Consider the following 16,045-nt stretch of genomic DNA (forward strand, 5'->3'; position numbering starts at 1 on the left):
CCAAATCAGACCCCAACCCTCACCCCCATCCTCGAACCCCACCCTCACCCCCACCCCCATCCTCACCCCCACCCTCACCCCCACCACCATCCTCACCCCCACCACCATCCTCACCCCCACCACCATCCTCACCCCCACCCCCAGCACACCTATTCCCCGCCAATGTCTCACCATCACAACCCACACATCCCAAAACCTAGGCCTGCATGCGTCCACTAAGCATGGACACCCATCACCAAAGCATGCCCAATGCATATACACATCCCCCCCACAAGCCACCCTCACCAAAGCCCCCACACACGAATGCCAGCACTTGGGGACACGGGAACCCACAGATACACCCATATGCCACACATTGAAACTATAACCATACCTCTATACCCCTGCAGGACCCGACCGTCAACACACCGCGGCGGAGGGGCCAGAATTATCCACACCCCCCACCCAAGAGGCCGTCAGCGATGACAGCAGCTCTGTCGATCTGGACACCGATGACCAGCCCGGACCATTGGGGACCTCTGGACAGTCGGTTCCCCTCACACAGGCACAGGCCACTATAGACCCTAACCCCTCTGGGAACACCAGCACAGCTCCCACCCAGCGGGCCCATGCCTCTGTCTCCAGGGCGCGTCAATCTGCGGTGTGTCTACCACTACAGGGCACCCAGGATAACCCACCACCCCAACAACAACAGGGACCTGGGGGCAGTGGTAGTGGGCACACCGGCCAGGGGGCAGAGGCCCAGGGAAACAGGGCAACTCGGCGGGCAGCTGTGCGACAGGGGGGGGAGGAGAGGCCCAGGGAACCCACTCTCCACGAGGTCCTCACCACCATCATGGGAGCATACAACCGCTCCCAGGAGACGATGGCGACGGTACTGGCCCGGTTCCAGGAGATCCAGGTGCTGCAGGAGGAACACTATCGGGGGTACAGGGAGGACATCAGAGCCATCAACACCACCCTGGTTACCATGGTAGGGCTGCTGCAGGACCTCGTAAACAGCAGGGCGGACACTGAACAACAGTCAAGGGCCCCTGCCACTAGCCTGGACCAAGAACAGCCATCCACCTCCGCCGGCGCTAGTGGACAGGAGGCCCCCGCACAGCAGCAGCCCACCAGACCCCCACCTCCTGCAGGAGAAGAACCACCCCGCAAGAGGGCCCTGAGATCTCGCAAGACAGAGTAGGATGTCAAGACCCCCGCCAGCAATGGATACCACCTGATGTCATCCCACTGTCCCACATTGTCACCCTGTCCATCCTCGAACTGCCCATGCTCCATCTCTCCACAGGCCTCTGGACAATGCACCTGTGTGACTGTTACTCTGGACTCTGCCATGGACATTCCTTCACCATAGCCCCCACCCACTTGAAACCACCCATCCCATTTTGAGCACTTCAATAAACACCTATTTTGCACCAAAATATCAGGAGTCTGGCTGTGATTTCAATAGATTGTAATTGACATGACAGTGCAAATATGTCCTTGTACATGGTGAAGTCAACAAACAGCTGCCACAAAGCTGTAGTCCATGGGGAAACGAAGCACAGGACTCGTAGTGGGGACCCCAGATCTGAAATAGGGAGGGAAAAGCCAAAACTCAGTCATCATACACTGGGGCAAATAGACAGGCAGCAGAGATGCTGCAGAGTAGTTAACATTTACTAAATTATCTTTGAAATGTTACCTGTGTCCTATTGGAAGTACTGTTCAATGATTCTGTCCCTGTTGTCTGTTTCAGCCCCGTCGTCTTCCTCCTCGTCACTCTCCTCAGGTTCCACCGCTGCCACAACACCACCGTCTCGACCATCCTCCTGCAGGAAAGGCACCTGGCGGCGCAAAGCCAGGTTGTGAAGCATGCAGCAGGCCACGATGATGTGACACACCTTCTTAGGTGAGTACATTAGGGATCCACCGGTCATATGCAGGCAGCGAAACCTGGCCTTTAGGAGGCCAAAGGTGCGTTCGATCACCCTCCTAGTACGCCCATGGGCCTCATTGTACCGTTCCTCTGCCCTGGTCCGGGGATTCCTTACTGGGGTCAGTAGCCACGACAGGTTGGGGTACCCAGAGTCCCCCACTAGCCATACACGGTGTCTCTGTAGCTGTTCCATCACGTAAGGGATGCTGCTATTCCTGAGGATGTAGGCGTCATGCACTGACCCTGGGAATTTGGCATTTACATGCGAGATGTACTGGTCAGCCAAACACACCACCTGGATGTTCATTGAATGGTAACTTTTTCTGTTCCTGTACACCTGCTCCCTGTCTCTTGGGGGAACCAAAGCCACATGGGTCCCATCAATGGCACCAATTACGTTGGGAATATGTCCAAGGGCGTAGAAATCACCCTTCACTGTAGCCAATTCGCCCACCTCAGGGAAAATGATGTAGTTCCTCACGGATTTCATCAGGGCAGACAACACTCTGGATAACACCTTTGAAAACATGGGCTGAGACATCCCGGAAGCAATTCCCACGGTTGTCTGAAATGACCCACTTGCCAAGAAATGTAGTACTGACATGACCTGCACCAGAGGGGGAATCCCTGTGGGTTGGCGGATGGGGGACATCAGGTCGGGCTCCAGCTGGGCACACAGTTCATGGATAGTGGCACGGTTAAGACGGTAGGTCAGGATAATGTGGCGTTCTTCCATTGTCGACAGGTCCACCAGCGGTCGGTACACGGGAGGATTCATCCGTCTCCTCGCCCAACCCAGCGGACGGTGCCTAGGAAGGACAACATGGAGCACACAGTCAGGCAACCCACAGGTACGTACTCACAGCTAGCACAGTATACGATTCTCTATGCAGTGAATGGCGTGTCTGAGTGGCTATGCAAGGCCTAGGCCTGTGTGACGCAGTTGAAATTGAGCCATGTGGGCCCTGGAAATGGCGGCTGCCTGACCTGTGAAGTGTGACAATGGGATGTGAGGTCAATGCGCTGGCGTGGCACACCGCGGCGGGCGGCGGGCGAAGACCGCGGCGCGAAGCCGCATTGGTTAACATTGAAGCCTATGGGTTTCAGGAGCCAATGGCGAAGGGCGCCGGCGGTGGCGGGACGCACCGCCGCGGTACGCACCGCCGCGGACGTGACCGCCATTTTCTATCTACTTATCCACTTGCGACTTGAACTTTCACAGGAGAGGACCTATACTGCAAGTGTTGCTGTGACCTCGGTCTGGAAGGGACAATGGCTGCTGCGACTGGGGAAAGGGCCCCTGCCTTCACTGGAGAGGAGTTGGAGAAACTTGTGGATGGGGTCCTCCCCCAGTATGCGCTACTCTACGGTCCTCCAGACCAACAAGTGAGTTTAATTCAATCTGGATTTGGGCCCACTGGCTGGCTTGGGGGCCTGGCGGGGATGGGGGGCATGTTGGGCATGGCGGGGGGCCTGGCGGGGGGCCTGGCGGGGATGGGGGGCATGTTGGGCCTGGCGGGGGGCCTGGCGGGGATGGGGGGCATGTTGGGCATGGCGGGGGGCCTGGCGGGGGGCCTGGCGGGGATGGGGGGCATGTTGGGCCTGGCGGGGGGCCTGGCGGGGATGGGGGGCATGTTGGGCATGGCGGGGGGCCTGGCGGGGGGCCTGGCGGGGATGGGGGGCGTTGGGCCACTGGAAAGGAAAATGCTGAGTAACTTGAACGTGGTATTTCTCCCTCCCTGTACGTGTCACATAGGTCCGCGCCCATGAGAAGATCGGGATTTGGCGTGCCATCGCCAAGGAAGTCCGGGCCCTGGGGGTCCACCATCGACGGGGCACCCACTGCCGCAAGAGGTGGGAGGACATCCGCCGCGGGACCAAGAAGACCGCCGAGTCTCTGCTGGGGATGGCCTCCCAACGTAGGCGGGGTGCCTGCCGTCAACTGAGCCCCCTGATGTTCCGGATCCTGGCGGTGGCCTACCCTGAATTGGATGGGCGCGTGAGGGCAGCACAGCAGACACAAGGGGGTGAGTACAAGCATTATCTACTCTGTTGTCGCGCAGTGGAGGTGTCTGGGTGGGGGAGGAGGGCTGGGGGTCCCCCTAGGCCAGGGCGATATCTGTAGGCTGGGCACCCCCGTAAGCCCCTGTGTCCCCAGCCACCACCCTCAGTAGTTTGTCAGTACAGCCATCCCTGGGCCGTGTCATCCATGGGTGCAGTTGTCAACTCTAGGCGTGTAGGGCATGTTCCACGGAATGCGTAGCGGACCCCAAGTGCGCAACTTAGTGCAGGGGGCATCTGTGTCTGTCATGTCCGCTAACTGTACCGGAGATCCATGTAATCAATATCCCTTTATTTCTCTCTCCCCCCCCCTTTTTGTTTGTCTTTCTGTGCTTGTGTGCATCAGCATCATCAGCATCAGGCGGAGGAGAAGTGGCATCGGGGCAGGAGGGAGCTGCATCTCACATGGCCCAGGAGGGCCATGCCACAGAGTCAGACTGGACCAGTGAGACGGAGGGCGAGGGGAGCTCCACGACGGGGACGACTGGAGCCTGCAGCGACACGGACACGTCCTCGGAAGGGGGCTCCCTTGCGGGGGTGGTACCATCCGTGCCCCCCGCCATTACAGGTACAGCCGCCACCCAGCGCACCATCTCCGCCCTCCCAGCAGCCCCTCAGCGTTCGCCCCGTGCCCGCTCTGCCAGGAAGCCGGGCATCTCCTTCGCCCCAGGCACCTCAGGCCCTGCCCCTGTTACCCCCGCTGCCCTCAGTGAGGGGGTCATTGACCTCCTCCGAACGCTCATTGTTGGGCAGACTACCCTTTTGAATGCCATCCAGGGGGTGGAGAGGGAGGTTCATCGCAGCAATGCGTACCTGGAGGGCATTCATTCGGGTCAGGCTGCCCATCAGCGATCGTTCCAGGCTCTGGCCTCAGCACTGACGGCAGCCATTGTCCCTGTCTCCTGCCTGCCTCTACTAACTCCCTCCTCCCAGTCTCCTGTTCCTCTGCCTGTCCCACCCACACCATCAGACCAGCCTGCACACACCTCAACACCCAAGAGAAGCTCATCCAAACATAAGCACCACAGATCACGCAGACATTCACACACGCAACATTCCGATGCAGACATGCCAACAGTCACTACCACCTCTGTGACCCCCACCTCCTCGTCTCCCTCCTCCCTCCCTGTGACGTCTACACTCACACCTCCATTCACCTCACCATCAGCCAGTGTTTCCATCACCAGCACACCCTCCACTCCAGTCCGCACACGTGCAGTCACCACCCCCACTGCCATTTACACGTCCCCTGTGTCCTCTCCCACTGTGTCTGTCACCCCCTCTTCCACACCACACAAACGCAGCCACCCACCCACCCAACAGCCATCCACCTCACGACAGCCTATCCCTCCTGCACCTGCACCCAAAGACAGCAAACGTGACTCACCTACAACCACATCCTCTCCCTCCACTCCCATTCCCACTGTACCTACCACTCTCCATTGTCCCAAGAAGCTCTTCCTCGCCACTACTAACTTCTTTCCTGACCCTGAGCCCCCCCCTCCTTCTCGTCGGGGTAAGAAGAGCACCTCAGCCACCACCAGCCCTGCAGCCCCCTTGACAAGGGTGCAGGGGTATTGGAGCCCGCCAGCCCGCATGTCTGGATCTTCGCCCAGCAGCAAGGGGACAGCCAGCCCACCCCCTGGGAAGAGGAGCAGAAGGCGGAAGGGGCGCCGCAGGAGCCCGCCTTCTACATCCCCCCCGGACACCACCCAGAGACAGTCACCAGCCACAGCTCCAAAGGGAGGAAAGGGCCACAGGCCGACGACTAAGGAGGGCAAGGGCAGCAAGTTGGAGAGGTCAGGCAGCAGGCCTGCTGCCCAGGAGGAGCCCACAACCCCCATAGCCGCTGCCCCGGGAGGAACCGGCACAGCTGCCCCGGGAGAGCCCACCAGCCCCATAGCCGCTGCCCAGGGAGGACCCAGCCCAGCTGGCCAGGAGGGCCCCACCACCCACAGCCCAGGTGGGCAGTGAAGGAGCACCATCCCCGCTGCCCAGGAGGGCACCACCAGGCATTTAGCACTTGGCCATAGACCGTCCGCCGTCTCAAGAACCGCTGAACTGGGCCCTTCAAGGCAAGAACCGCTGAACTGGGCCCTTCAAGGCAAGAACCGCTGAACTGGGCCCCGCCGTCTCAAGAACCGCTGAACTGGGCCCCGCCGTCTCAAGAACCGCTGAACTGGGCCCTTCAAGGCAAGAACCGCTGAACTGGGCCCTTCAAGGCAAGAACCGCTGAACTGGGCCCCGCCGTCTCAAGAACCGCTGAACTGGGCCCCGCCGTCTCAAGAACCGCTGAACTGGGCCCTTCAAGGCAAGAACCGCTGAACTGGGCCCTTCAAGGCAAGAACCGCTGAACTGGGCCCCGCCGTCTCAAGAACCGCTGAACTGGGCCCCGCCGTCTCAAGAACCGCTGAACTGGGCCCTTCAGGGCAAGAACCGCTGGCCCTTTGGCAGACGTGGCAGGGCAGGATCTATCTCGGGCAGGGCTGCAGGATGTCCTCTGGCCAACTTGCCTCCTCCAGTGGCAGTGGGGTCTGTTATGGACTGTATGGACTGTGGCTTTGCTCTCCCCAGGATGGCCCAGTGGGCAGGCCACCCACTGTATGGACTGTTTGGACTGTGGCTTTGCTCTCCCCAGGATGGCCCAGTGGGCAGGCCACCCACTGTATGGACTGTATGGACTGTGGCTTTGCTCTCCCCAGGATGGCCCAGTGGGCAGGCCACCCACTGTATGGACTGTATGGACTGTGGCTTTGCTCTCCCCAGGATGGCCCAGTGGGCAGGCCACCCACTGTATGGACTGTATGGACTGTGGCTTTGCTCTCCCCAGGATGGCCCAGTGGGCAGGCCACCCACTGTATGGACTGTTTGGACTGTGGCTTTGCTCTCCCCAGGATGGCCCAGTGGGCAGGCCACCCACTGTATGGACTGTATGGACTGTGGCTTTGCTCTCCCCAGGATGGCCCAGTGGGCAGGCCACCCACTGTATGGACTGTATGGACTGTGGCTTTGCTCTCCCCAGGATGGCCCAGTGGGCAGGCCACCCACTGTATGGACTGTATGGACTGTGGCTTTGCTCTCCCCAGGATGGCCCAGTGGTCATGGAGTCCCCTCGTGGATCTGGCGTCGTGTACTCAAGTGGCTGAGGTGCCCCCCCTTCCCTTCCCCCTGAGGTGCCTGTCCTATTTTCTTTCTGATGCCCCTGCAGTGTTCTCTCCGTGGAGTTCTTGTCGTGGGACTGGGCCTTGCCCCTTTGCACAGGACCCCTGTGATCCACGGACAGTGGTTGGACTACATTTAGTAGCTGTATATATTTTGTACATAGTTTATTTATTTTTTGGGATTAATGGCGTACATATTTCAATATATCTGCCCGTTTATGATCTCTTCTTTTGGTCTTTGCATTATTTCGGAGGGGGGTGGTTTGTGGGTTGTGACAGTGATCTGTGGGAATGCATTGATGTGTGTGTTGTAGTGGGTGTGGGTGGGTGGGTGTGTGCCGGTAATCTTTTCCCTCCCCTGTGTCGTAGGTGCAGTACTCACCGATGTCTTCCGCGCCGCCGGGCGTGCTCCTGGTATATGAGGAGGAATAGGAGTGCGGGGATGACCTGTAACTCTGGCTCCATACTGCCGGAATCTCGCGTGGAGTGCGTAGAGGTGAGCGTTTTCCCGTTCGTAGTCTGTTTCCGCCGTGTTCTTATCGGCGGTGCTCCCGCCCCGGAAAAGGTGGCAGATTGGTGGGTCGTAATAGGGTGGGCGGTACTTTGTCTGCCGCCGGGCTGTTGGCGGGAACCGCCGCGCTGTTTGTTTGTACCGCTGTGGCGGTCGGAGTGTTAAGTTGGCGGGCTGTGTTGGCGGTTCCCGCCAGGGTCAGAATTGCATATTTTAGACCGCCGGCCTGTTGGCGGCTTGGCCGCCGCTTTATCACCGACCGCCAGGGTCAGAATGAGGGCCAGAATCCTCTATGGAGGACATTGAAATAGGAATGAGCGCACTCCTCTCTGTGCTGTCGGGCTAAGTTAAAATAACCGAGAGAACTTCCCCATTGGTCAAGAAATTGTATGTTTACAATTACTCCAATAAGGGGTCATTCCCAAATCTAAGATATAACTAAATTGTCCTTCACATGTTGATGATTGGCTCCTCTTCTTCTGTTCCCACTGTCAGGCTCGTCAGGTAAAACTTTTTGTATCCATCCATACTCCAGTCAGTGTATCCATTGTTAGCTCCTGGGAACATTGCTGTCTCACGCATCAAACTGTGCAGTGCAACAATTACTAATACAAGATATTCTAGCAGGCAGTTCTCATGAGGAAATTAAAGACATCTGCTAACGTTTGGCCAACGCCGTGAAAACAATACACAAATTGATTTCTCTAGACATACATTTCCACAATTTTATTAAACAGTGCAGCTTAATATGAGGCTGTGCAAAACTAGGCCCAAACTGTGCTAACATAAGGCCTACAACTAATAAGACAAATATATAATGCAAAATCATTATTATAACACACTACTACAATAACCTAAACATAGGCACTTCAATTATTATTAATAAGAATTTAATAATGACACTTTGTACTTTAATGACAGCCACTCAAGTGGGCACATTTTCCAAGTCGCACATTATTTTCTATATTAGTTCAATTCTATGCAAACCCCTAATCCAAAATACATACAAAATCATTAGTAAGTAAATTCAGCGTTCACCACAGTCTCTAGGGCTGAATTTTCCTGGTACTGTTAATGGAGTTAGGAAGTACTGGATTGTGTCAGGGTACTTCTTATGTGCATTAATGGTGTGAGAATGGACCATATAGTCAGGCTAGTGCTTCTCATTGCTCAAAATACCACTTTGTGATACTTAGCATTTTATATATACTTCATTGCTTAGTTGTACTGACCAGAAAGTGCCACTCAGTGTATCACACATTAGGTAGTACACTGAGTATACTGAAACTATATAATAACTATAGAAATGTTACACATAAGCAATCTGAAAACTTGCAAGCTATTTCTCCTATTTATATGTTTCTCTCGTCTTTATGCTTGATTTTTGCTCGCGAGAAAGTGTCTCATACTCATTGAATGTCACTCATAATTACAGTGAAATTATGAAAATGGCACACAAAAGCAATCTGAAACCTTTGCAGCTATAATGAATCCAGGAGGATTTAACAACGTCCTAAAGTATGCTCAGTTGGGAACCGAGCATCCAAATTGCAAACGTGACAGGCTGTTTAGTTTAGTATTTTAACCCCGTGAGGGCCATGGACGTAATGGTTACGTCCATGGCTGCGCCTCTCAGGTGCCATGGACGTAACTATTATGTCCATTTACCGATCCTCGGGGAAGCGCTAGCGCTCCCCCCGAGGGCCGCTCCCCCACCCCCCATGTCAGGCCTGGAAGGGGAATCGCTTCCCCTTCCACCTCCGAACCCCCCAGTGACGTCTGATGACGTCAGCACGCGAGAGCGTACTGACCTCATCAGAGGTCCCCTCCCATTGCGCTGGAAGCATGCTTCTAGTGCGACTGTGGAGGAGAAATGCTCATTTCTCTTCCACTCAGGAGGAGGGGGCCAGCAGAGGCATGAAAGGAAAGGAAAGGCCTTTCCTTTCATGTCCCTGCAAGCATTGCCCACTAGACACCAGGGATTTTTTTTTCTGGTGAAATGGACATGAGGGGAGCATAGTTAGGCCGATCTGCCCTCAGGGGGGGCAGAAGACCCCTAGACACAAGGGATAAAAATAAATGTTTTTTTTTTTTTATTATTTTTTATATGTGGGGAGCGCCTCCTTGGGCAAGGGTCGCTCCTCGGGGGGACAAATTATTTTTAGGCCATTTCTGCCCCCCCTGGGGACAGATCGGCCTAATTATATTAAGTTAATCTGCCCCCGGGGGGGCAGAAGCCACTAGACACCAGGGGATTTCTTTTTATACCAACACATAAGTGGAGCAGCCCTTTGGGCAAGGGCGGATCCCCAGCGGGGCCAAAATATTTGTAGGCCTTTTCTGCCCCCCCCTGGAGGCAGATCAGCCTAATATAATTAGGCGGATCTGCCTCTAAGGGGGCAGAAACCTCTAGACACCAGGGATATATATATATATTTATTTTTACTTACCTTATGTTTTTATGTATGGGGAGCGACCCCCTAAGCAAGGGTCGCTCCCCTGGGGGGCCAATTGTATTTAGGCCATTTCTGCCCCCCATGGGGGCAGATCAGCCTATTTTTGTTAGGCCAATCCGCCCCCAAGGGAGGCAGAAACCATTAGACACCAGGGATTGGTGTGTGTGTATGTGTGTGTTTTCTTTGAGATTGCTGACCCTTGGGCAAGGGTCGCTCCCCATGAGGGCACATTACTGTATGCCATATCTGCCCCCCTGGGGGGCGGCGGATCAGCCTATTTTTGGAAGGCCCATCTGCCCCCAAGGGGGGCAGAAACCCACCAGAGACCAGGGAATTTTTTTTTCAAAATAATAGGTTGGGGGGTATGGCCATACCCCCGCCTCCTTAGGCAAGGGTTCTGTAAATCTCTGTAATGTTCTGAAGCGATTGTGCTACCCTTCCTGTAGTAAACCGCCAAATTTGAGTTTGTTGTTAAAGTGCTCGCAATATATTGCATTAGTTTTGCTATAAATCGAGTGTGAGGAAGACAAGCCACAAGACTTTGTCAGCCGCAGTGTGTGTGAGTGTGACATCATTAGAGCCGTGCTGAGATAGGTCGGTTAGTGATAAGGGTCGCGCATGGATTGGCAGCCGTCCGTGAGAGGCAATTGGTTGAGAAGGTAGGCAAAGGGTGTTCTGGGAATTACAGTCACTTCCTGATTCAGTTCCAAACAAAATTAAAGACGCAAAAAAAAATGAAATTCTTCAAGGCTCTAAAGAGCGCTTTGAGGGGAGATGTGTACATTACTGCGAGTGTGGGGGAGCCTACACCGCCAGAGGATACTCCGGCTTATACCGTAATGGAGGAGAAGGGAGTCGTGCCAAGTCTTTGGCTAAAGCATTGGTGCAAATTAACAGAGAAAGACTGGTGTTTGGCGCTTCCAGAGAACGGGACGTTTAACATAGGGGTTCTAGAGAATTTGCGGAAGGCGCTAACTGAGCAAAATCCGCCTCCAAGGCCAGCACAGTTCAAAGCGCTAGCAATTTGGGAGTTAATGGCCATACGACAGAGGCAACAAAAGTTTGAGAGAAGAATGAGAAAGGCAGTAAAGACGTTAGCGGAAGCTAGGTGGGATAGCGAGACCAGGATGTGGAGAAGAGAAATAATAGATGGTGTTAGGATGTTTCCGGCGATAACTCAAGAAGCCAGCACACAGGGAAGAAAGGCCACTTGTAAAACAGACAAGGGTTCTAGTAGAGGGAAAGAGAATAACAGGTCTTGGGCAGATGACTCAGATGATGATGAGTTCCTGAATCAGTTGTTACATGATCGTCCACCGTCATATGCCATGAATGACAACAGACCAAGGCCCTCATTACAACTTTGACGGGCGGCGGAGGCCGCCCGCCAAAGTTGCGCCGCTGGAATACCGCACCGCGGTCTGAAGACCGCGGCCGGCATTCTGAGTTTCCCGCTGGGCAGGCGGGCGGCCGCCTTAAGGCCGCCCGCCAGCCCAGCGGGAAACAACCTTCCCACGAGGACGCCGGCTCGGAATCGAGCCGGCGGAGTGGGAAGGTGCGACGGGTGCTACTGCACCCGTCGCGTATTTCACTGTCTGCTATGCAGACAGTGAAATACAAGCGGGGCCCTCTTACGGGGGCCCCTGCAGTGCCCATGCCATTGGCATGGGCACTGCAGGGGCCCCCAGGGGCCCCGCGACACCCCCTACCGCCATCCTGTTCCTGGCGGGCGAACCCCCAGGAACAGGATGGCGGTAGGGGGTGTCAGAATCCCCAAGGCGGCGCAGCATGCTGCGCCGCCTTGGAGGATTCTGACGGGCAGCGGAAAACCGGCGGGAGACCGCCGGTTTTCCTGCACTGACCGCGGCCAAAGCGCCGCGGTCAGAATGCCCTAAGGGGCACCGCCAGGCTGTCGGCGGTGCTCCCGCCAACCGCGAGCCTGGCGGTCACAGACCGCCAGGCTCGTAATGAGGGCCCAAGTTCTAGTGCAGGTCCTGTAAATTCAAAACAGAATCAGGGAACAGCGCATACAGCTCAGGTAAAGGCAGTTGCGACCCAAGCCCCAGTTCAGAATAGTGTCAGTGTATCCACTGCCCCAGAAATGCAGACACAGTTACAGCCACCACCGGTTCAGAGGCTCTACCCTGATGTCCCAACACTAGAGACCACTACGAATTTGATGGTGCCGCCAGATCAAACATATACAAGATCAAAATTGGTACAGATTGAGCCAACTCCACTTTTGCTGCACCATTCGCAGCAACAAATGGTTCTGAATTACACTTCGGTCACAGGACCGCAGTCAGACACAGCACCCGCAATGAATCAGACTATGGGAGTTAATGTTCCCCAAGGTTTGGGAAACAGACAGGTGCCAGCTGCTATATCCCTGCCGATTACAGTTGGTCCACCCGTACCTCTGTATGCACAGGCAAAGCCTAGTGTATGTGACCAAGGGGCAATGACTCAAGAGGTGATAAGAGGAGGGTTCACAGGAAGCTGTTAAGGGATGACACCGGGAGATCAGACAGTAGAGAGGTCTAGGTCATTGTTGGACTTCAGTCCGATTGGGGTTCCTCTAGAGACAATGAGACAGGCAGGTTTGGGACTACTAACTCCACAGATACCAAGCGCAACCATGTCGCAACCACTGATGATGCAGGTTGGTAGAAGTGAGCAAGGTGCACCAGAGGTTGGCGAATCTAGCAGACAAATATGGCATAGACTTAGACAATACTAAGCATCTGAAGAGGAGTTACAGATTAGATTTTGAACCTAAAGACTTTGATCACGAGGTCCACTGGAATGAAGGCACACCTTAAGGGAATTGTACAGAGCACACAGGTGTGGGGTGCCTTAGAGAAGTGGGGAGCCTTAGAGAAGTAGGAAGGCAGATGGGCGAAGAAGAGAGATAAAAGAAAAAGTGACTGCTTGGAGCAGCAGCAGGCAAAACCAGCGCCGGACACCAGTACCATAAAAATGCTACCCATGAGAGAAACAGCTGGAGGGGTTCTAGTCCGTGTACCATGGTCCAGGGGTGACAGTCTGTCATTCACAAATGATTTTCCCAGGCTGAGGGAAAAGCCAATAGAGTGGTATCAGCAGATAGACAGATTTGTGAAGCTTGCGAAGTGTCTTTGCGAAGACTTGAATACATTGTTTGAGATTATAGTTCCAGCTGATTTGTGGCTTGAGTGCAAGAGAAGTGTGGATTGGCCAACTGCGAAACCGGCATGGGATAGGGCTACCGGAGCACCCTCTCCAGAGGTGATGATGTATTACTATAAGGTGATTGAGTTCTTGAAGCAGAAAGTGTCGCCGCAGAATATTGATTGGCAAAAGATTGATCGAACGGCACAAGAAGGAAAAGAGTCGATACATGCTTACTATGAGAGGTTGTTGAAAGCCTTCAAGCATTACAGTGGTACAGGGGTCATAGAGCTGAAAGATATGAATCACCTTGTGTTCAGGTTCGTTGAAGGGCTAAGACCAGAGATTAGCCAGATGATTAAGAATCATTTGATCTGTTGGCAAGCAAAGCCAATTGATGAGGTGTTACAGTATGCAAAGTACTGCAGTGACGAGATTGAGTTGAAACAGAGAAAGCTGAAGGAAAAGGTGATGGTGATGCAGGGATGCAGGGAAATGGAATACAACAGATGGTGCAACAGCCGCAGGGAAACTGAATGTTTCAAACGCAAATGAGAGGCAGAGGTTGAGGAGGTTTTGTGAACCGTGGACCAGATTTGAATACTGTTGTGGTACAGAATGATGTACAAGGGATGAAGAAGGTATTGCCATGTCATGCGTGCGGGGGCGTGGGACATTGGAAATGGGAATGTCCGATGATGGTGCAGGAAGGTGCGGTTCAACAAAGCAATGATGTCAGTGCATTTCAAAATGTTAAAGGACCAAGAATGAGGGGTCCTAATCCACATTTCCTGAATAATATGACTCAGATGCAGGGTCTCCAACCCATGCAACAAGTGCAGATGCCCCGTATGCAACCAGTGCAGATGCAGCAGGTGCAACAGCAGATTTCTGTGGTACCTAGACAGCAAATGCAGTTGCCCTTAGCGCCAATGGGACAGCAACAGGTGATGCTTCCTCAACAGGTCACAAGTCAAGGAATGGGTCAAAATAACACAGTACAACAGTTCCCATTGCGTGGTGAGAATGGAATAAACGATGAATGGTCGGATGACAGTTCAGATAGTGAGGAGTGCAGACTTGCAGCATTCCTAGAAGTAGATCAGAGGGGACCCTATGTGCAAGGGAAAGTGATGGGTCACAAAGTCTCATTTTCGGTTGGCACAGGAGCTACACGCTCTACAGTCAGGAGTGCAGAGGTTCCGAAGTTGCCCCTTTCAGGACGCACAATAAAAGTAGTGGGAGTGGCAAATCAGCTTTTGACTAATCCAATCACAGATCCGGTTCAAGTTGAGATTGGTACCTTCCAGGGATTGCACAGATTTGTGGTTTGCGATTCGAGTCCCGTGTCCCTACTGGGAAGAGACTTGCTGTGTAAGACGAGGTGTTCGATCACCTGTTCTAATGAAGGAATTGAGGTGCAGACAAACAGTGATGGTGAAGGGGATGATAGTCAGATCTCAGAGCCTGAGACGGAGACCACAGATGATAAGCTTTTTCCCGATGTTCACAATGGCTGACCTGACTGCAGACCTGCAGGGGACGGTCACGGAGAAAGTGTGGGACTTGACTGGAAAGGAAGTGGGATTGATAAAAGGAGTGGAACCAGTTAAAGTCGATGTAAAGCCAAATGATGTGTTGCCTCAGGTACCACAGTACCATATGGCACAGGATGTCCTTATTCAGGTGATGCAGATAATTACAGACTTTGTGAAGCAGGGGGTCTTGAAGGAAGTAAGGAGTAGCCCATGTAATTCACCTATAATGGGTCTGAGAAAGCCCTGTGGGAAAGTCTGAATTGTTCAAGACTTGAGAAGATCAATGACATAGTGGTAAAGTGTTGCCCCATAGTGCCAAACCCAGCTGTATTTATGTTTCAAGTTCCATGCTACGTAGAATGGTTCTCAGTCGCTGACTTGTCCCAAGCATTCTTTTCTGTGCCTCTTCATGAGGAGAGCCAATTTCTCTTCAGTTTTAAATTCCTAGACAAGGTTTACAGTTGGTGTTGAATTCCTCGGGGGTTTTCGGAGTCACCATCTATCTTCAACCAAATTCTGAGGAGAGATCTGGAGTCATTAGAACTGCCTTTCCAATCGACTCTGGTGCAGTATATTGACGATTTGCTGATTGCCTCCAAAACAAGAGATGACTGCAAGTATGATACTATTGCCCTGTTGAATCACATGGGAAAGAATGGGCATAAGGTGTCTCAGAAGAAGTTGCAGTACTGTCAGAAAGAGGGGAAATATCTAGGCCATTTGATTGAGAAGGGGTCGAGGAAAATATCCAAGGAGAGAGTGGCTGCGATACTACAGACGAATCCCCCGACATCTAGGAGAGATGTTAGGATGTTTCTGGGAATGGTGTGCTTCTGTCATCAGTGGATCCCGAATTTCTCCATTATCTCCAAGCCCTTGGTGAGACTGACAGCTAAGGAAGTTAAGGATGGCCCAGATGCCCTAACCATGTCCGAGAAAGAGATAAGGGCGTTCATTGAGCTGAGGGAATGCATGGGCAGGGCTCCGGCTTTAGGTATGCCTGATTACACAAAGCCTTTTGTCCTGTTTTCTCATGAACATGATGCTTGTTCTTTGTCTGTCTTGACCCAGGTCCATGGAGGTGCAAACAGACCAGTAGCATATTTTTCAGCTACTTTGGACCCAGTCGCAGCAGCCTTACCAGGTTGTTTGCGTGCAGTTGCAGCAGTTGGTCAAAGCCTCCCTCAGTGTGAAGGCATAGTGATGGGACATCCCTTAACCGTAATGGTCCCACATTCAGTTGAAAT

The sequence above is a fragment of the Pleurodeles waltl genome, chromosome 6, assembly GCF_031143425.1.
Source record: "Pleurodeles waltl isolate 20211129_DDA chromosome 6, aPleWal1.hap1.20221129, whole genome shotgun sequence".
In the NCBI taxonomy this organism is placed as follows: Eukaryota; Metazoa; Chordata; class Amphibia; order Caudata; family Salamandridae; genus Pleurodeles; species Pleurodeles waltl.